The sequence below is a fragment of the Gallus gallus genome, chromosome 6 (assembly GCF_016699485.2).
Source record: "Gallus gallus isolate bGalGal1 chromosome 6, bGalGal1.mat.broiler.GRCg7b, whole genome shotgun sequence".
NCBI lineage: Eukaryota > Metazoa > Chordata > Aves > Galliformes > Phasianidae > Gallus > Gallus gallus.
Genome location: NC_052537.1, coordinates 26317802 through 26339571, shown reverse-complemented (window position 1 = coordinate 26339571; position 21770 = coordinate 26317802). Strand labels below are relative to the sequence as shown.

General features: G+C 37.8%; 1 protein-coding gene across 1 annotated transcript in view; it reads left to right on the top strand.

Moving 5' to 3' along the window:
* The window catches only part of SORCS1 (sortilin related VPS10 domain containing receptor 1), a 554925-nt gene that overhangs the window by 129450 nt on the left and 403705 nt on the right, over positions 1 to 21770 (top strand). The window contains exons 6-8 of the mRNA XM_025151802.3: positions 975 to 1128; positions 4741 to 4824; positions 10142 to 10209. The gene's annotated coding sequence lies outside the window, so the exon portion shown is untranslated. The remainder of the gene's footprint in view (positions 1 to 974; positions 1129 to 4740; positions 4825 to 10141; positions 10210 to 21770) is intronic.

The following is a 21770-nucleotide window of genomic DNA, read 5'->3' as shown; positions in this document are numbered from 1 at the left end:
TTTAGCCAATGAAGAGCTGTTACAGTCTTCACACCAAAACTAATTTGGGATATTATTTCTACATTAGAACCTTATTTAGTATCATAGCTGTGTAACATTAATACTGTTCTTTCTGTAGTTAGTAACACTGGGACTCGAGGTTATTCATACCTACAATATGTTGAGGTAATGGACTACATTAAATTCCAACTCACTGGAGATTTATTATGTTAAAATGAAGACCGCTTACAGTGCAGTAACTCGCAGAGATAACAGGAAACATGCTACTGGTACAACAATTTGCATTTCCCAGTTTGGGATTGTAACATCAGTTACAATCAGTTACAATAGTGGGTGGCTTAATCAGGAGGCTTACTGTATGACTCCACTGAAGGTCATTTTTGCTTAGGATAGGTATTGCTTGGAATGCAGAATAGCAAATCTAAGCCGGTAATGTTTGACTCTAAATAAGTGTAAACAGTGCAACTGTTTTCACAGTAAATATTTGCTTGAGTATAAAAAATGGTATTTTGTTTTATTATGGTCTTTCCTATTTGTGTTTTCTTTCTAGTAAATGACTATGGCATGAGAACATGCATAGAATCAATGAATTTTAAACAAATATCAAATAATGTACATCCCTTACCTCCTTAATTTTTTTTTTGAATACAAGAAGCTGAAACCTAAGAGAAATTTTCTTGGCTCCAGGGAAGAGTTCCATGTGATTTGTTACGAACCTTACAAAACTACTGTGTGTGTGTCAAACGATGCAGTTTATTAACATTAAGAAACCAAAGTAAATATTTCTTCTGTTAGTCACAGTCTGCATAGAGAAAACCTATCTCTCTCTCTGTGAAGGAATTATTTTCTTCTTGAGACTTTAATTTAGGAAAAACAAAATAAAGAAATACAGTCAGGCCTTTCTGGGAGCCAGGAAAATGTCCACAACTTCTAGAAAAATATCAGATGAATTTTGTTTTTTGTTTCATTTCCAGAAAAGAGACTCAACAACAGTTTCTGTACCATCGTCACCACAGTTCTGTACCCACAACATCAAACAAAAGTTGGCCTTTGTTTCTGTGTTGCTGATGTCTATGGAGAGGCTCTCATGGACTTCAAAGGAATTAGGATTTGTGCCTTCTGAAAGTGGTAAGTATATAGATCTGTGGAGGAACTATGCTGCATTCTAATTATTTACTTTGATTTGTATTTATATATATATTTGTTATGCTGGAAGGTCACTGCAAGCCCACTGCGACTCTCACCTGTGAAGAACCTTCCAGCAAAAACCACCCAGAGCACCAGCTGGTTGAAAAGACCTCATCTCCCATCTCCCTGCCTGTCTCTGCTAATGTGAACACTGAAATATTCAGTAACAGACTTTAAGTAAAATTGAAAAAGAGGAGGAAAAAATATGCTATCAACAGGCAAAATACTGGTGACATTTTTAGTATTGAAAGGTACAACAACAGTAGGGCAAAACTGAAATCCATTTTGCATGTCAAAGAATTGGTTGCATTTTATTTGCTTGGGATATTTTACTAGCTTTCCATTTCTTATATAATAAATCCAAGGTTATGAAAACCATTGCTATTATGAAATGTTCTTAAGGACTTGAGACAAAAGAGAATAAAACAGAGAAAGGCTTCCCAACTTAGTTTTTACTAATGAAGTCTTTTTTGAATAATTTTTCTATTCAATTTGTCTTTGAATTAATATTTAGGAAATTAGGATGGGATACTCTAAAAAGAAAGAAACAAATAAAACATTACCACAGCTTTTTTTTTTTTTTTTTTTTTTAAGGAATTCTTAGATCACATTTGTTCTAAACTAGCTGAATTTATCTAAATGGTTCCCAAAGGACATGGCAGGACTTAAATGTCTGAAGTCTTGAGCTAAATTTGACTTTGCTTCTTGTTTGATTATTTCATTATAAACTTCTTTTTCCTTTAAACAACCTGATTTTAGTCAAATCTGTATGAGAACAGCTTCATTTGGCCTCTTCATATGAAAATCAGTAACGGGGGAACTTCAAAAGCTTCTGAAAGGCCATGATAAGCCTCTGAATTATGAGGGGTTTATTAAGGGATTTCAGTAGGGTTCTCTGGTAGCATCCACAGATTGCGGGGACAGAAATAATCGAGCTCCAGGGACAGCGAGACATGGCAGCATCCAGGCACAGTGCTTGCTTCCCCCATAGTGTTACCATTTTGGCTTTTGGCTCTGCAGTTATTTATCCACTAGAGATATGTGTGTGCCCTGGAGAGCCTCTGAATACTGCCACGCAGGTCCCGCCAAGCAACCTGTTCCCTTGTTTTAGGAGAAAAACCATCAGTTCAGCAACACTGCTCCGTTTCTTGTGTGCCATTCCATGCTGGTTTCCATGAGTAGCTTGGTTCGAAAAGTCTCCCCACATTTCAGATGTTTTCATTATATCTTCTTAGAGGCAAAGAAACAAAAATGTTTTGTCTTTTTGTTGTTGTTGTTGGTTGGATGATTTTTATATCTACAGGCTTACTGAAAGATGTTTTCCTTAACTTTTATTTGGAATCAAACCAAACCGAAACAAAAAACCAAAACAAACTCACAGAACCCCTAAAAAATTACACTTTTTCAAAGTAAAAAGGAATTGATTCACATTGGGGTTTTCAAACTAAATGACTTTTAAGGTCTGGTTCCCCTTCATCCCTATTCTTTTTTTCAATTTGTGGAAAATTAAAGAAAATAAAACAATCAACCTCCCTCCCTGTCCAAGATACAAATAAACAAATGCTCAAATCCAAATAATTTGGGTGTGGAGGAACATATTTTTGTCTGATTTATTTTCACTAGTAATCCGAACTGGCATTGTTCTCTCAGATTTAATCTTGATAATATGCAGAGCTGTGCAAAACAAAACAGATCAAATCTTTGTTCAGACTGTGTTGAAAAGCATATGTTTCCCTTCACATTTGATTCATAGGACTGCCTGTCATTAAATGCAAGCCTGTCTGGGTAAGGCGAGTCAGTGCAGCTTGAAGGTGAACCATGCCATTATTACCCATAGAGGATGTTTTCCTCCTCAGTGTCCACGTTGTCTGTTGCTCCATGGAAAGGCAAAGGTTAATCTCAGCGCCCAGAAGTGCGAGCATCCTCAGGCTGCTCCAGATTTCGATGACTAGCCCTGTACAGCACCCTGGCAGATGGAAGGAATTCAAATGACAGCTTTAAACTAGTTTAGCTTTTATAAATCATGCTTAGTCAGTGTGTATTTCAGCAGAAAATCACAAAGTTTTTATTTTCAAATAAGATAGGAGTGCAAAATTTACACTGGTGTAACTCCAGAAACATTAATCAAGGAACAAATTCATCTTCTCACTCTTTCTGTATGCCTAATCCAGCAAGAAAATGACTACAGCTAGGTTTGACGTTCTGTAAACATCTGCCTGTTCATTTAAATTCTACCTGCACAGCACGACACAGAAATGCTATATTTATTTAATTTTATTTTTAATTTAAAAAGTTTTTTTTTTTTTTTTTAAGTCAGAAGCAGAAATAACCAATTTCAGGAAACTGATAAATGTGGAACACCAACAAACTGCAAAGTGCCATAAATCTTTCTCCAAAGAAATTCACCTGTCTCAGCTCTGCTGAATGTATACTAGCTTATACTGAATGTAACTACTGAGTGAGAAAGTTACTTCTCTGGTTCTGCCATAAATCAGAACAAAATATGACCCACTAGCTAAATGGAGAAATATAGAAATTTATTTTATGATGCAAGGGAAGTCATTTGAAAAATATATTTCATCATAGAGATATTTTTTTATACAAAGGTCAGAAATGCAGCTACTGAAATTCTCAGCTACTGTAGCCTTCAAAGTAACAGAATAATAGAATAATCACATTGTCTGTTTGAGAACAGTACCTATGATTAGGAAGCTTCTTGAAAAATTAATAATGTGTGAGTGAAGGTGGTAGAGATTTCCTGGTTTCACTGAAGAGCTGAGTGATTAATGAAACTAAATTAATCTTTTGTTAACTAGTATATGTCGTAAAATGGATCAGCCCAGATTAACTCAGCCCATTTTGGGCATTGGCAAGATACAGAGATGCTAGCTGGAGAGCAGGTATTCAGAAGAGAGAATTAATCTCTGCTCAAATCAATGGAAGTTTTGTCTTATTAAGGGCAGGAAGGACATTTTAATGTTAAGTGAGTAAAGAAGACGCACACACCTGACAAGTTCCAGAGGTGGAATTATTTGCAGAAAAGAGCTAGAAAGTGGTTTTGAATAATGAATGCATTCAAGAAACTAATGATCCTTAATGGAACTAAGATTTCATCCATGGCATTCATGGGCAAATTGGTGACAGCAATATGTGGAGATCAATTGATGTTATTCTGAATTTATTAGACACAGTGTTCTTCACATCTTTTCCTCAAGGGAAGAGGTTAAAAAAAACAACAATTAAGGATTTTAGTTAAACAAACAAACAAACCCAAAAGCCTGTGTAATTCTCACTTAAGGAGTTTGATTTTATTGGGATTTGACCAAAGTGAATCATAATTAAAGTGGTAAAAGAAAATCAATTTAAATAAAGAAAACTGAGGAGATAACAAGATGCAGCTTGGTTTTAGGCTGTCGATTGGAAATAACAGTGAAAGATTAATATCACATGGCTCTGTGTGTCATTAAGCAGAATAGAGCCAGCATATATCTTTTGATGTTCCCACGTTATTTTTTAACTCCTTTTTTTTCTTCTTTTTTTTTTTTCCTCCAGCCTCTTCAATAATCACCTTTTCCTACAGCCTGAAGACACAGTGAATACTTCCTGGTTTCTTTCCTTCCATGTGTTCTAAATCAGGTATGAAGAGACAGAAAGTTTGACCCAGGGTAAGCTAAGGCTTGAGGAGTCACTCAGTGGATGAACACACTCTGGTATTTGGGTAGAGTTGCACGCGGGATCCCTCATGCACTCCTGTCATGTCACCGTTTGAACAAAAAAGAATTATTTTGTAATATCAGCACTATTGCAGGGAGCAAAATTATTTTATTGTGTTCTTCGGAATATAAAACGTGGATTTCATGTATAAAGTGAATCAATCCTGATCTAGAAGCTGGTTCTTGACTAAATACCAGTGCTCACGGCCCTGTTACACATGTGCAAGCAAATAGAAAGTAGAAGCAACCTTTACACTTAGCCGTGCAGATACACAGTGCTTCAAAAGAAGGACCGTTGAGCTAAAGGAAAATCATTAGCTGAACCATGTGAAGGGAAGGGAATAGAAAGAAGAATGTGAGAGAGAGCTGAGAGCTTTTTTTTTATTTTTAAGAATCGACAAATCAAGAAAAACAATGACTTTGGCTAAAAGCTGATTCTAGCTTAATGTGCAAGGGAGGAAGTTAATTTTTTTCAGAGCAATTTATAGTTAACAGTGAAAAAGGTAAACAGATGGCAATCAATAACCCTGGGAAATTGTGATGTGCAGAAAAAAAATAACAGGAGGCTACAAATAGAGAAAAATCCATGCTTGTAAGTCATACAGACTTCTTCCCTTGCAGTTATTAGGAGCTAAAGTCCCTGCAAAACATATTCCTCTCAATGGTAGAGAGATAATAAAACACTTTTTTGGTGCAAAGATAGCAGAAATTTTTCAGAGCACACTTCTGTCCTGTAGCTGGAAAGATGCAGGTGATGAACTTATTGCACAAAGATGAAGATCTTTTCAACTCATGAATAAAATGAGGATGTTGGGCAATTTCTCCTAGAGAATATTTTGCATCAAGTAATGAAGTCTAAGAGTTTAACCCCCTCAAAAATGGAGAGAGGATAGAGGAACAGATGTCTGTCCACGTAATCTTAGAGTGCAATTAACTTTAGCTGTCTAAGGAACCTGCAGGAGGCAAAGATAGTGCTAATGTTGGACTGGTACTCAAAAAAAGACAAATATGATGAGCTACGAGGTGATGGTAGGTGAAAGTACAGCTACAGTTATTAGTCTGCTTAGCTCATCTCCCATGGCTTCCAGGTACAGTTCAGGAAAGGACAGACTAAGTTTTCAGGCCATAAGCACTGAAAAGACAGCAATATATTTGCCCTCAACTAGAGAAGATATTTGCTAAATTTTAGGGAGAGAATAGGGAGCAATTATGTAGGGAAAGATTCTGTGTGTGTGTGTGTGTGCAGATGGAAATTTGTTGTGCACTTTATAAAGTGTACTCACAAAGAGAAAAATAATGGAAGATACTGAGAACCTCTTTTGCCTGGAGGAGAGAGGCTCCACAAGAAGGGAAGGCAGAAGCTGAATTAAGACTCAAAAAAGCTTTTCAGCAAACATGGTAATGGTGATTAACCACCGGAACAAAGTACAAGGAAGGGGATAGAGATGAAGTCTCGTCAGATTTTACAGTAGAGGCTGAAAGCTTTTCTAGGAGACAAGCTTTAATCTAAGACAAAGAACACTTTAGTCAGATACAAGTTATTGGACTCTGGGCTGGTTAACTGAGATAGTTTTAGTGACCTGAGATATTTCAGTAAGGAAACAGAGATCTCTTTTGAGCTCACTCTTGTGAATATGTTTGATTCCACATGACTCCTGTTGCAGAGCTTTGCCTATTTACTGCTATACAGAAGCTGATAGCACACATCTGATTCCACATTTGTTCCCAATAAGGGCTACTCTATGGAAAGCTTCATAAAATAAAACCAACCTGGGGAGCTGTCTGTTTTTCCGAGGAGCTCACAACTCTCCACTCTATGTCTAAATCCTGGCTTAAGCCAATCTTTTTGCCACCAGCTCTTGTCAGGCTGTCCTCCTGCTAGTTAAAAGTTCTTTATTATCTAGAAATACTCTCAGTGCTTCTCTGCAAGTATTTTGCCACTTTTTACACTTCTCTTGACAAATTAGGTGCATATTAGTGGGAATTCAAGTTACAAAACAGGACATCTCATTAGGAGCAGGCATTTATTTATTTATTTATTTTTAAGAGGGAAAAAAAGTAATTGTGGCAGATCCATACCAGGGTTGTAGATAAGGTGAAGGATGCAGATTTATTTGTGCATTAGAAGCTTTGCATTGTGGGAATTTTTGCCACTGTTTAGCAAAAAGCAAAGGTAGGATTTTGAAGCAGATAATTCCATCCTCTCATAAGTATGCAACAGAACTCCCATTTAAATGAATGGAACACTACTAGGGTAGCATATATCACTGTTTTATATTCCAACCTAAAATACTATTCTCAATTTTCCACTTGCTTGGTGTCTTGTCATTTATAGCAATGCAAACAGAATGCAGTGTAGGTATAAAACACCATTAGGTCAGATTTTTCTAGTCATTTATATTAGCTGTAGCATCTGGTAACCTATTTATATTAGCTTTACATAGCATAAATGAGTGTATTTATACAAAATAAAGTGCAGACGTGTTCCATTATGCTTTTATTCCCTCTTTAAAAAAAAAAATCTTAGCTTTCTTTGCAATATAATCCAAGTATACAGAATTTCCCCTTTCTAATGCTTTTCTGTAGAAATTACTATGAACATTCTCTATTCTCTGTTGGTTTATGTTAAAATGCTTTACTGTGCATTCCACACTGAGTACTGCTAATATTCAGAAAGAGCTCATCTTCTTCCCTGTTAATATCATATCACCTATAATGGGTCCAGAAGAGCCATATCCTAATCCTGTTTTTGGAACTAACTTCTTTGCGACCTCAGATATTTAGTGTATTTACAGCTGTAATGTTTCTAAATTTCAGCTGTTTAGTATAGATTTAAAAGATAATGAAGCAAGATACTTGTGTGCAATGTGTTATCAAGAAATTCCCTCACTCTTATGGTCCACACATCAGCTAGCTATAAGCTTGATCAGTTCCTTAAGAATGATGAATAGTGTTAAAATTTGCCATATTCCTTTCTGCCAGCTGCTCGGAAAAGCCTGTTAAAACTCCATAAAACAAGTAAACCAAGTTCAGTTACGCTCTGCACTTTTCCAGTACTGCTGCTAGCACAAAAATTGATTGATTGTTCTTTGTGCTAGTCTAAATCTTGCCTGTTCACCTGCAAAGTACTGCTCCCTAGTACTTTTTTTGTTGTCCTCAGCAACATCCTGGTGAATGTTTTTTCTAGTACAGGGATTTCTCTGTAATTCTAGCACTTGCTTGCCTCTTTTCTCCTCTGCTTGCTAATCTCATTAAAAGATTCATGCCTTGTCTCAGCATTGTGTCCCTCAGCTGCTGCCCAGAGTTCTGCTCTTCCTCTGTCCCTCCCTGGAGAAAACTTAAATATGTCACCTCCTTCATAACCCAGGGCTGTGCATGCAGAATGAGGGGAGTTCAGTAGCCCCTTCAATATTTACCGTGTGCTCTCCTGGCTGCGTCAGTATATGATGCCCTGCTTTGCGGCTGGTAGGGTATTAAAGTAACGGCACATTCTTCAAGTGTACAGCAATGCTCGAAAATTGCTTTGCATCTACAGCATTCATGGTAATAACGATGGAGAGTGCACATGAGTAGTATGAAGTGAGAGTGCAGCCTAATCTTGCTATAGTGTGTGGAGGTCTTGCTGTAGCAGACAGTAGAAAAATGAAGTCGAGATCATCTTGTAGCAGGGAAGAAGATAAAGTATGCATTTGGCTTTACAAGAAGAAAGGTTTGTAATCGTGTAGATAATCTGGAGGAGAAACTATTTTTTTTGTAAACACTGAGTGTAAAATCACTGAACACACAAATGGAAAGTTTAGAGTTAATGTGAAGTGTGAATGCATAGGTGAAGCCTGCCAACTCTGTGCTGACGCTAAGGAGATAAAACTGTTATATTGCTACCAAAAATGAGTGAAATTTCAGGAAATCTATATCAAAACTAAAGGAGAGATTATGGCATAGGTGGGTGCTAGCCACCTGTCAAAAGGAGAAAGCCAAACTGAAGGAGAACAGAGTAACTTCTGGTGTGTGAGAGGAATGGAATCTGGTGGAAAAGGAAAGGAGAAATTGCAGAGTTGAGTCCAGTATGTTGACTATAGACATTAAACATAGTAAAGAGAGATGAGAAGAATGAATAAGAGTAAGAAATGTAATGCAGTGGAACATAAAATATAACGTGGGTGTCATTTTAGTCTCTAGATAGCTGAGAGGGTATCTGGATTTAAGATGTTGATGGTGGAAAGATGCAGGCAAACATCTGAGTTTTATTTAAAGAAGCTCTATATTTGGTGACAAAAAGGGTTTTCTGAAGGGCATATGAAGGCTTGAGCAGTTCTGGAGGCGTACAGCAGAGTCAACTTCAAAATATAAAAGGTAATAAACAGCCTTTGGAAAAGAGAAACAGTGCCAGGATTACAAAGAAAAACAGAGCTTCTCCAAGCAGACAGTGAGCATATGGTGAGGACGTAAACAAGCTATTGAGAAAGATTAACCAACATGAGCAGGTATTGCTTCCAAGAGATATGCTTCATTCCTTGGAGTAGAAAAACCCCAAAGGCATTTTTTTGTGTCTGGGAAAATATCTTGCACACGCCTGACTGTACAAATAGTGATCCAGCAAAATACCTCACTCTTTCCAATGGAAGAGCTCCCAGTGTAGGGAGACCCTATTTCCTCATGGGCCATGATAGGGACTGCTGCATGCTGCTCCAGCACAGCTGCTGTTGGATGAATTGTCTTCACCTGTGGCTAGAGCCACATTCATTTCTCTGCAATGCTTCCTCTTCAGGTTTCTGGCTATAGTGGTTTCTTTACAATACGCTGCTTGTCACTTACCAGGTGGTTAACTAGCTGCAGGTGGTGGCTGAAGGATGAGAGTTCTTATTAGGGGAGAATGTTAATGACTCCCTTAGAGAAGCACATTTACTGTGCAAGAGGTGTTTTTAGGTTAGGTGCAGTATTGACAGCTGACCTCAGGTAGAAAGTGTGACAAATTCCTAAGGGCGCACTAGGCCAAGCTGTAGGAGATCCCTCAGATGCTGTGAATGAAAGTTAAACAGGTTCCTTATGCAGAGGTGAAAAGGCACTGATCAAAGTGTCATAGAAACAATGTTGACAGTAATTACTGTTATTCACTGTCCTTGCAACATGATGCCTGCTCATACCTGTAACTATCAGGATTGTTCCCACTGTGGAATGGTCTGTGGACAGTTACTCTTTCCACTAAAAGTGTGTTATGGCATTGTTTCATTTCTCTTCAGTGTTTGAATGAGCCTGAATGATGATGAAATGCCTCTCAGGGGAGTTGGCAGCCTTCAGGAGATTGAAGGTAAGCTGCTAGAACTTCGGTGTTTTAATAGAGAATAGAAATCTGTTATGTAAGATTATGTTAGCTGTGATGGTATGTGGACTATATCGACTACTTCAATATATTTATTCATCAATTGGAAAAAGTAAAATTTCAACAGCATGGTTCAGTCAAGCTTCCCTTTGTCTTTACTTCTTGCACAAAAATGCAAAAACCTAAAATCATAAATTACTTTGATTGTATAAAAGCCACCTGATTGCATTTCCCTACTTTTCCAGTTGTTTTCCCTAGAATTCAGAATCTTTCAAGAAGTTACATGCAGTAATGACTATGGGTCTGCTGAAGCTGTTAAGCAGAGGCTTGAGTTTGTCAAGTAAAATCAATACCTTAAGTCTCAGCCTCAATTTCTGCTCAAAATGGGAAAGTTCAAGGCTTAAGGTCAAATGTACTCTTGCTTAGATATGATTTTACTTTACCTATGAATTTGTTCCCTTTGAAAATGGGAAATGAGAAAATCCATGTAAGTTCTTTAAGGCTCCTACAACATGCTCCTTGATGTCATCCTTGAGGTAGCAGCTTGGTGGGCAGTGCCTCTGGGGGTTTGCAGCATGGTTTGTTGGTGCTGCCCTGTTGTTCAGTTTCCTGAGGTCGGTTGTATGGGATACTCTCATCCCTGGTAGCCAGTAAGACTCAGTTATTGTTTAATAAACAGTGGTATGTCAGTCCTTCTGTGAGGAATTTTTTGTCTGTGTCCAAAGTTGAATTTAACATACTGTGTTAAGTAACGGTAATGAGTATATTTATCACATATTATTATATAGAGATTATAATAACAAATATATAATTATGTATATGATATATATATAAAATAACAGTTACGATAATATGTAATGACAGCATTCTCTCTATTCTGATCCTCAAGAATAAAGTGCTAGGAAAGCGGATGGCCCTTCATCTCACATTGTGTATTTGCTGGTGGGTAAAAGAAGATTTCAGTTTTATCTGGATACCGTGAGGTGTATAGCACAGAGGAGAAATCAGAGATTGATATCTGAACAAAGACTTCGTAAAAGCAAGAAAAGCAGGGCAATTATCTAGGAGAAATATGTCACGTACCTATGTCAAAAGAGGGATGTATGTGTACTGTAAAAGACCCATCTAATCACAGACTCAAGTCCAGTGGATGCTAAAATTACTTTGAATAAGTATCAGATGGATAAAGGAGTAGATCACTGGTGCTTGTGATGAGAGATCGGTGTTGCAGAAAGCCTCTGCCTAAATCAAAATGACATTTTATTTGTTCTTTCCTTCTGAAGGTTTCCTCAGTAAGTTTTTAACTAAAAACAGCAAAGCAAATCTTCCCAGCTGCCTCTTTCCGTGGCCATGCCCATGTGCCTGTGGAGATAGTAGTATTGCTTGCTACACAGCATTGTTCTGAGTGAGGGCTGGATAATTTCTGTAGGCGTTCAATGGATACAGAGTCTGTCTGAGCAGGGAAAGATTGTATTGCTTCTCTCAGGAACTTGAACATCAGGTTAGTGCCTAATAGTGACACCTAGAAAATTTGATTCTCCATAGTGGTCGGTATCCTGGTAATTGATGAAGATCTGAACCGACATTTGTTTTAGATCACCTTACATTCTCTGTGATATGTGATAAGGCTTAAAATAATTATCAACTAATACAAGACAATTCTCAGTATCACAGGAAGATGTCTATTCAATAAAATCATAGTTTTCACTTCTAGATGTTTTTCTGTGTGTAACTGACATCAAATTCTGAGCATGTTCACATTTTCCATCTCTATTTTTTTTTTTCTAAGTTCAGATGATCAGATAGTCCATGCCGCAAAATTTGAGGTTAGATCTGAATTCTTTGGAGGGATGTTAGAACTGATATTCTTCTTCCAGCCTTAATCAACACCCTCAAAGATTAAAACTAGTGTTTGTATCTGCATCTTTCAGGAGGCTGTCCCAGTTCTGGCCTCTCTCTGCTGTGAGCATCTTTAAAAGATACATCAAACAGCACAACATGAGTTCAAACAACTTTGCTTGTAACTGCAATGAATCTGAAATGTACTGATGAAAGATTTATTAATGTCGTGCAAGGCAGAGTGTCCTCACATTAGCAGAGACAGTTTGAATCAGTGAGTGAGCAGGTCATCAAAGAGAATTCAGCATGGAAATTGGAACAACATTCTTAACCTAACTGCAGTGGAGGTTAAATCATCATCTGTGTATGGCCGTAGGTAATGACAACTACACAAATAAAATAGTAATAATCCAGGACACACCTCCCTTTCTGTTGTTGAAGTGAATTAGAATGTGTGGCTCAGGCTGAGATAGACATCAGTACCTCCTGTGGATTTTCAGCTATATTACCACAGTGGAATTCAGCCAAGATGCGTTGACAAAACAATTTTCCCTGGGGAGAGACAAGCCTTATTGTTTCTGCATTTGGAGATGTTGGTACAGGAACAGTGAAAATTATGACTCAGGGTCTGGGTTGTGATACATCTTCCAGTGTGCATAAACACATAAGTGGAGCTAGAGATTTTACTAAGCCTTGTTCCTATTGTCCTTTCTGAAATTGGTAAATGCTTTATTTTGGGGGCATCATTACTGAAAATAATTAAAAATGTGCACAGAATATCCCACTGTTTCTAGGGTGCTTAGAAATACTATTATGGAGTTTTGACTTGTTCCTACAGAATTTTTAAGTGATTATACTGGCCCAACCAGTCTGTGAAAGCTGCAGTTTCAGTAAGCTTGTTTTAAGTGACTAACCCACATACAGTGACTCGGCCTCTCTCCCTGGTCACCATTGGCTTTCCTGAATCTGTTCACTAAATACAAATCACTTCTGTGGCCTGCCATTTGACACTTTTCTGTCCAATAACTGCCTCTACAGATTTACTGTTACAAAGAACGTGACTTCTCATATTCTCCCAAGTTCTTGTGTTCTCCTTGGTTATCTTGTTTTTTTCCTCCTATTTTGGACAAGAAATCTCTATGCCCATTATCCACTGTTTGGTTCATCAAGGAGCTGGGAGTGAAGTCATTTTATTGGACTTCTGATAGAGTTTAGAACAAAATGTGTGCCTAAATTCTTGTCTGTCACAATAGCCAAAACATATGGTATTAGGCTGATGGACTGATTTTACTATTTTTGAAACTGATCTCGTGTGCTTTCTTTACCTTTTCTACACCCAACTCTGAGAGGCCAATCTTCAGACACATCTGTCATCTAATATCAGCTGTCAAAAATACTTCATTCATTTTTCACAGCAGAGGCTTTGGAGTGTCTGAATGTAATCCTTACCTGATATTGTCTCTGTAACTAGGATGCCACTAGGCTATAAATGAAAGCAAGTCACATGCTGACATTCAGCCCTCTCTGAAAGTCAGATTGGCACGTTACCACAGCAGGTATTTTAACTATGGAGTCAAAGTGATCTAAGAAACACAAGAATGAAAATTAAAATCTCATATAAGAAATTAAGAACAACAATAAGAAGTATCAGGAAGAATTTTTCAGGGTGTTGTCTGGTTAACCCCAATTTAACGAAACAGGAATTTTCTCAGTTATTGTTTTTACATGTTAAAAAATGTTTACAAAAATTCTCTTGGATGAATGTTTACTAAAAGGAGGTTGCAAGAGACACACTGACCAAAGTTAATCTCCCACCCTGCTGTTCAAGTATGTTCTATTTATGATGAAAGAAGCACACAGCAAATAGATTGCTACTTCCTCTGGACAGTGATACATAAATTCATCACTAATGTCAGAGAGAGCTGGATGGTCAGCTGGATGATCCTCTACTCAGACACCCTAGAAAGGCTATTACCAGGCTTTGGCGTAGTTGAGACAGTTGTTACAAAGAATTTGCAGGTCCCTTCTTTAATTCCTTATTTTGTCTTGAAGCCTTGTCCTTGCGTTTTTCCAAATTTGCAGCTGGGTTATCTTGATGGAGTTGATAGAGGTACTTGCATGTGTAGGTGTGCTAGTTCATAAATAAAATAAGGAAAAGATGAAGTGGTAGGAGAGGCTCCCAAGAAGTGTATAACAAGATGAAAAAATATTGAATATATAGGGAGTAATTGTTGACTCTAATGGGGAAGAAAGGTCTGAATGGCTATGCCTATCACACAAGTCAAGTTTGGTGATCTTTTCTGGGCCTCAGCTCTCTTGCTTGGATTGCCCCAATATGGAATTTTATTGTCACTATGAACGGCTGTTGCTAATACTATGTGGACTTGGACAGTTACCACACTTGCTGTAAATCTTACTCAGTGATGCTCACTTTTAGGGTCACCTTGTCCTCCGTTTCATTAATTTTCAGAAGCTACTTTGCCTACTGTAACATGTCTGCATCTTGGATGGTGAACTTCTCTGGGATGGCTGTATTGTTATTTTCTTCTTGATTAGATTTTTCCAAAAGCCATGGGAATTAATGCTGCTCTTTTAAGTTAATAGTTAAACATGTCCAGTAGCTGGTGTCTTTCTCCCTTCATAACTGAAATACTTAGAAAATTCTGCATATCACAACCTCTCAACAATATATCTTTTTTTTTAAATTAATTATGCAGAAAAAGAAACTTTACACTTTTCATGCAGATGTTGACCTAATGATTCCCTTCATAGTCTTCTCCAGACTTTTTCATTGAAAGATCATTCATAAACAGGGTTGACAGCAGTGAGGACATTTAGCCCATTCCTCCGCATCTTGTGGGGCTGGCCTTGACCTGTAGAAGAGTAGAACTTTCCCCAGTGGCGCTCACACAGTAGCAGAAATGGAGTGATTTATAAAACTGATGAAATCCTGCACCTCTCAGTTGATGTCTTAGAATAAAAGAATACATCATTCAGAAGATGCGTGAATTTCTGCCGACACTGAGAACTCCAAAACATCTACATATTTGAGTTAGTGGCATTAGAATAATTCTTGCTTTGACTATGAGCCAAATTCAAGCTCTGATATGTTATTTTCTCAGATTTTTTTTTTCTCCAGGGCCAATTATGTATAACATCCTTCTTTCTATCCTGGAATGTTACTGCATCTGCTCTGAACAATTAAAAGAGCCATTATGTCCCCGTCCATAAATATAGCTATATTTCATTAGTGGAGGGATAATGCTGCATATGGCCATTGTTGTGTTAGGTTTTTGGTAACACAATTGCTCAGTATTGATTATAAAAGTGAATCACTGAAGATTTATTACGCTCCAAGAGTGTTGGTGGAAAAACTCAACTTCATTTTTCCTGTGGTTGGGAAGTGATGGACGCCTCAGTTCATATTATACTAGCACATATATTGGAATAAACCATAGAAAGAAAAAACAAATGGGGGAAAAAAAAAAAGAAAAGGAAATGAGGAATGAAAGAGCCTGATTCCCTTGGAAACCAGAATAACTGAGATATGAAAAGGAAGGTATTGGAAGGTGAGAGTAATCTCCCTTAATCTGCCTGGGGTAGTATTAGTTACATACAGATAATGTGGTGTCAGATTACTCTGAAGAGCTGTTTGCTTTGGAGCTTCTCTTAAGCAAGGCACCTTGACTACAGAAAAGTTAGCTTGGTGGTGTAATACAGTTAAAGGACACAACTGCACTGAGTTGTTCATCATAAAGACAGTTTTTACCTTAAAGCACATGGTAAAAGTGGAGAATAATCTTGAATGGGCCTAGTTAGTGGAAAACAATTTAAGAGCAGGGAGAAGAGATGGTGTGTCTTTCTCTAATCTATAGAGTATTTTTTTCTCGTAAGGATCTGGATTGATATTTTAAAAGTGCAATTTCTGTGCTAGTTTCTGGCTGAGAAATCCTCCAAGAAAAGCAGCTGGAAAAACCATCTATGAATATATGATCCGTTAAAACTTCTTCCTGGGACAATCCTGTAACTGTCAGAGCAATTACACCAGAGGTGAATTTATTTAGAGTGTTCCACCAGCATGCTAATTGCAAAGTAAAAAAAAAACTGCAAGATTAATAGGTTGTTACTGCTGAAATGATGGACACAGAGCAGTAACTGAGACATCCCCTCTATTCATCTTGATAAAAATGATACACTACGCCTCTTTTATAAAACACATTGTTATTCTTTTTAGGAAGGTAGGATAATGCCTGTTGTTCAAGTTTCCTGTCTAATTCTGATTTATGTTTTGCTACTGAAACCTTTGGAAATATAATAGAGAATGGATTGCAATAGAAAACAGAGACAGTGGAATCATGCAGTAGTACTAACTAGCAATAATCACTATAACAAACACAGGCATTCAGAACTTTCTGATGTTGATGAGAAGAAATAGCTTTGGCCCTGTGAATGAATGAGATGCTCACATAGGGTGTTTGCAGTAGGTTACTTCCTATGTGCTGGAAGAGAGGGAGGAGAGAAGAATGAAGATTGAAAGTAGATGGAAAAGCTGTTGACTGGTTCTGAAATGTAGCTACCTGACCATCCTTTTTTATTTAGACAAAATAGCTTGTAAGCAGAATTCCCATCACTGAGGCACTATTGTTGCTGGCTATAATGCTGCTCACTGCAGATGTACCTGCTGCTTTTTGCATATCGAACCCTTTCAGTGAAGGCAGGAGCGTTTTGTTTTCTTGTTTTTTTTGGGAGATATTCTGTCAAAAATACCCATTCAAATACCCACCAAGGAAAAAAGGCCCAGCCACAAAATACCTTGTTCATTACACTATTTAAGTTTCAGCTACACAGGACAACGTAGCCTGTCAGAAGACACAAAGGTCTGATGGAGAATAGCAATGGAGAAGGCATTTTAAAAGGGTCTGCTAAACCTAGAGGTTGATTAATTTTTACTTACAGACGGTGTGAGCCAGAGATTTTGAGAGTTGTAGGGAAAAAAAAAAAAACAACAATTAAAAAGAAGATGAATTATGTTAGTGGGTAATTCTAACTAGTTTACCTTAGTGACTGTTGAGTACTTCAGATTTGACCAAAATCTGGAATCTGGAATTGACCAAATTCAAAATAAGTTTCAGATGGTTTTATTGCCTAAAAACAACTGGTTTAAGTTTTGGTTTTAAACACATTAATGCATTCTGTTAATATCAAATTGTGAATGATTTCTATGTTGTTATATTGTACTGTTATACTCAGTAAATATTTAAATTTTCTGAATGTATTCAGAATGACAAAAAAATCTAATATTCTTACGAAATTTCCAATGTTGTTAGAGTGGCTAGAGGAGGAAGCTGCTTTAAGGCTTCTGGGTAGAGGAGGAAGACTGAATCCAGTTTGGTGTCCACATTTGGGTCCTGTCTAGGATGCACTTGTTAATGGCTGGACTAGTGGATAAACCAAGAGTCCTGTTAAATATTCTGTGTTATTTAATCTCTCCTAATCAATATTTCCACGGTTCACTAAGACTTCTAATGTTGGGTTTCCCAGAAGGAAGAAGAATCACAACATTTGAAGCCTTTTAATTTGCTGTAATTGTCCAATTTAAAAAAGGAATTAATATTTAAACACAGACTGAGCTATTCACATAGAAACTTCTTAACCAGACACATCTCTACACTTAGATTGAAAACAGAAAGGAATTACTGAAACATAGATTGTTTATTTCATTGTGTTTGATTTTTCTCAGTCGGCTCCTGAGGTAATACCACACTAATTCTAGACTTGATGTACTGGATAAAGAGTGAAGGAACTTGATGGGGTGTCAATGACTTGACTTGTCACTTGTCAGTTAATATCCCCCTAAACAATGGCAGCATGCCCTGATAAATCTAACACAGAGCAAAGATACGGGGAAATTTGGGTTCTCTTTGTCAATAACCTGCTACCTATATGTTTCTCTGTTCTTTCTTGTTCATATAAATGATGGTATTTGCATATATATGTTTACACACATTAGAGACAGGAAATATTTCTCAATAATTGGATAATGCCTCTTACTTTCCAATATCTCATATTTGTTGGAGTCGTTAGGTGATGTTGTTATCATTTTAGGATAGTGGAAGGGTTTTGTATTCCTGAAGCTGCTGCTGTTGGAATGGAGGGGAAACTTTCATTCCCATCTTGAAGGATTGAACTGTCTCTCAAGCTTTTGTATGATATATCATTGTTAGCGATGTCTCCAAGGCACTAATAACGAGAGCGCTCAGTAACATTGGCATGATAAAGTGAAAACTATTAATAAATAAAACTAAGTCCATCATATTCATTAGATTTAAGTGTAAGGGAAAGAATATAGTGTGTGGTGATGTGACTGGGGAATTATACTACAAGGCCAATCAATTTCCAGGCAGAGTTTTTGTTGTTGCTGTTGTTAGTGAGTAATTAATATAAATAATGCTGACTGTATTTAAATATTGAGGATACTAGGGAAAATGGTGTCAAAGACAGCAAGCAGATGGATCATGTAATTTATTCCCCAATTACAGCTGACATGTTGGGTATAAAAATCTGTGAGTCATCTATTATTTTTTATGGTCCGTTTTACAGCTGTGTTTATTGTTATAATAAATAAATACATTATCTCATTAGGCTGGTATTGTAAAAAGCATGTAAAATAACAAACATCCTCTGCTTTCAGCACTTTCCTCCATATCTGAATGTCACAACCAAAGAGGAAAGATGCATTTGTACCTTATTAAGAACCAGGTAGATCTCACTCAGCTTGTAAAAGTACAGAGTTATCCAGTAAAAATGGCTCTCTGAAGTCGAGGAAAATAAATCTGATTCTTACTGGAGGTAATGGGGAGAGGCCTGCTGTATCTCTCTACTGTTTGACAGAGCAGAAAACATACTGCTCGCCCTCGCTCTCCCAGCAATAAATATACATTGCAAATAAATGTCAGTTTGGCAATAAAGTTCATTGTATTTAAGCTACTGACTATCCCATAAAATGGCAATTTGATGGGGAAAAACAGCCAACTGGTACTATATTTAAAGTTCAGAACTCCTCTTTCTTAGATGGAAAGGGGAAGATCTCTTGTTCAGCTGGACTTGGCTGGTACAGTCCCTGGCCTGGGGCAGTTGCTACCTGGGGTGGCACAACAGCAGGGACCTGCTTGCTTGCTCTTCTCCATGCCAGAGACTTGGAAAATCAGGATTGTTTTTTTTTGTTGTTGTTTGGTTTTTTGTTTTTGTTTTTTTTTTAGGGAAGAGGGAGTACGGGAAGGACAACAGTTGCTGTCATTATGCCCCTACCTTCCTATAGAAAAATGAAATGCTTCTCCAACCCATGTGATAGGTATTTAGCATCTATATAAGCTCAAACCTTTCCCAGAATTGCAGTCCTGTGGAAGAATAAATATCTGGCTGTTAAGCACTTCTTTCAGTGGGGGGCGGAATACAGCTGTGTGTATAGTGCTGATGTTTGATCATCATTTGGAGGATTCTGGGCTGTGCGTGCACCTCCTACCTGTGCATGGCAGGAATAATAGCCTCTGAGTTGGAAAGGCATGAGTCCAGCTGACAGAGCTCAAGCAGCTACTCCTATTGTACCCATGTGGGCTGGTACCTTCTACAGATAAGGTCTTCAGTGTTTAGACAGGGAGGGGGCACAAGAGACTTGTCAGCTGCTGCCCAGCACCCAGAATTGATAGTTCTCAGGGGGGTGCCGGTTGTATACATTCCAACACAACAGAGCAGGTTATGGCAACTTTATAAACTGTTATATTGATTCCAAGCACTGCCAACCAGTAGCCCGTCAGCCCAAGCAATAGTAGCATCTCACGTCAGCTGGGCTTCTCTAATTTCTGGAGCAAGATTACAGGTAGTAGTGATCTACAGTCTTAATTTACCACTATTTATGCCAATTTACTTAACACTTTGTATTCTCTGTTACCTTCTCCAGTCCTATTGAGGAAAAAAAGAGTATATTTAGTTTTCCATAATTTAAAAGAAGACCAGATAACAATACTTCTCTTTGAAAGACTTTGGTTTTTCTTGGTTTGCTGAAGTGAGGGCTGGAGGAGGATATCTCTGGGCAGACCCATCTGGAATCAAAGGCAAAATGGTCCAAAACCACCATGTGAGCAGAGCCCTGGAATCGTGTCTCTGATTTCTGCTCTGCTCAGACAGGAGGCTGTGGTTTCCAGGGATAATGAAAAGCAGTTGAGAAGGAAGAGGAGAGGAGAGCTGCTGTGTTGCAGCCTGGAAATGTGCAGCCCCCTCATCACTTCTCCCATTCCTTAAAGACATGACTTCATGATGAAGCGAGTTGGTACATGTATTATTTGTATTTTTACATTACATGTAAGGAAGCAGTGATGTCTCAAACTTGACTGAGAGGTCAGCAGCATGGGGAGGAAGAAAAAAAGTTAAGAAAGGCTGTGTTAAGCAGTATTAGTTCTTGGTTGCACAGCACACTCATCAGCTTAATCCCCTGAAGTGTCGCAAGAATAGAGCTTTTCTAGCAAGAGGAGGAACAGCATGTACAAACAATTTCATATTATGTTCCTTCCTGACAGATCCATGGTCTCAGCCTCTTAGGTCTGCTTCTGAAATACATCAAGCTTCTCATTTGATGTATTATATCTACCACTGAACTCCTGTCCAAAGGGGATTTCTTGTGGAAGAAGGAATACATCTGTAGGAGATATAAAGAAGTTGAGTTATAATTTTAAAAATATTTTTCCAGAGTTCAGTCAGAAGAATATTGTGGGAGAGAACACAGGACAAATTTTCAGCTACTGATCTTTGACATCAACAGGTTTTAATGCATGTTATTCATCAATCAAGGTGAAAGTATCATCTAAAAAGGGAAAGGAATAATTCTCCTAAAACAAACTAACAACAAAAAAACAGTTGTTGCAATGCTGTATCCACTCCATGCTTATTCAAAGGGAGGATGGAAGTGAATCCTGTGTGATTTGTGTAAATGAAACTGACACGATCCACAAAGTAAATAAAATTTGAATTTCTGCTACTGTATTAGCAAGTATCCTTATATAAGTAGGTTATCCTCCAGTGTGATGGATGGCTGTTACCTCCTCTGTTATCTATGGCTTCTTGCCACTTGGTTGTATTGCTACTTATAGCTTGGTATTTCTCCATGTAGCTATTTTCCTTCAGTTGTTTCTAACTATAATTAGAGCACAGATATAGCAGTGAGCTTTTTGCTATTTGTTTATCAGGTGTGGATGAGGACTTGGTGATTCTCTTAATCAATACATCTATCTGCTGCTGCTTCCACAAGCTTTTAAAGAATTGCAGGCTCAGGACAATGCTGATGTCTCCAGTGATGTGCAAACAGGCAAAGGTGTAAATAGAGCTCTTGCAGCTGTGCAGGTACTTCTTTTCTGCGCAGCAAGAACATGGAGTAAGCAGCCTGGCTTTGAGCAAACGCAAGCACAATAGAACAACTCTTCAGCCTTCACTGGAATTCTTGAGGCAGCAGGAATGTGCATCATGGTTTTTAGTGCAGTCTGTGCTGTAGCAGGCATCAGTATGTCTGGACTAAATGCCACAGCTCTGTACTGAAAAAGACCATAAACTGGTTGAGATTTTTTTTTGCTTTGTTTATTTGTTTTTGGATTTTTTTTTGTTTTATGGCACTAAATACTCCAGATAGTAAAAGCAAGCTTATGGAAAAGCTGAGTTAATAG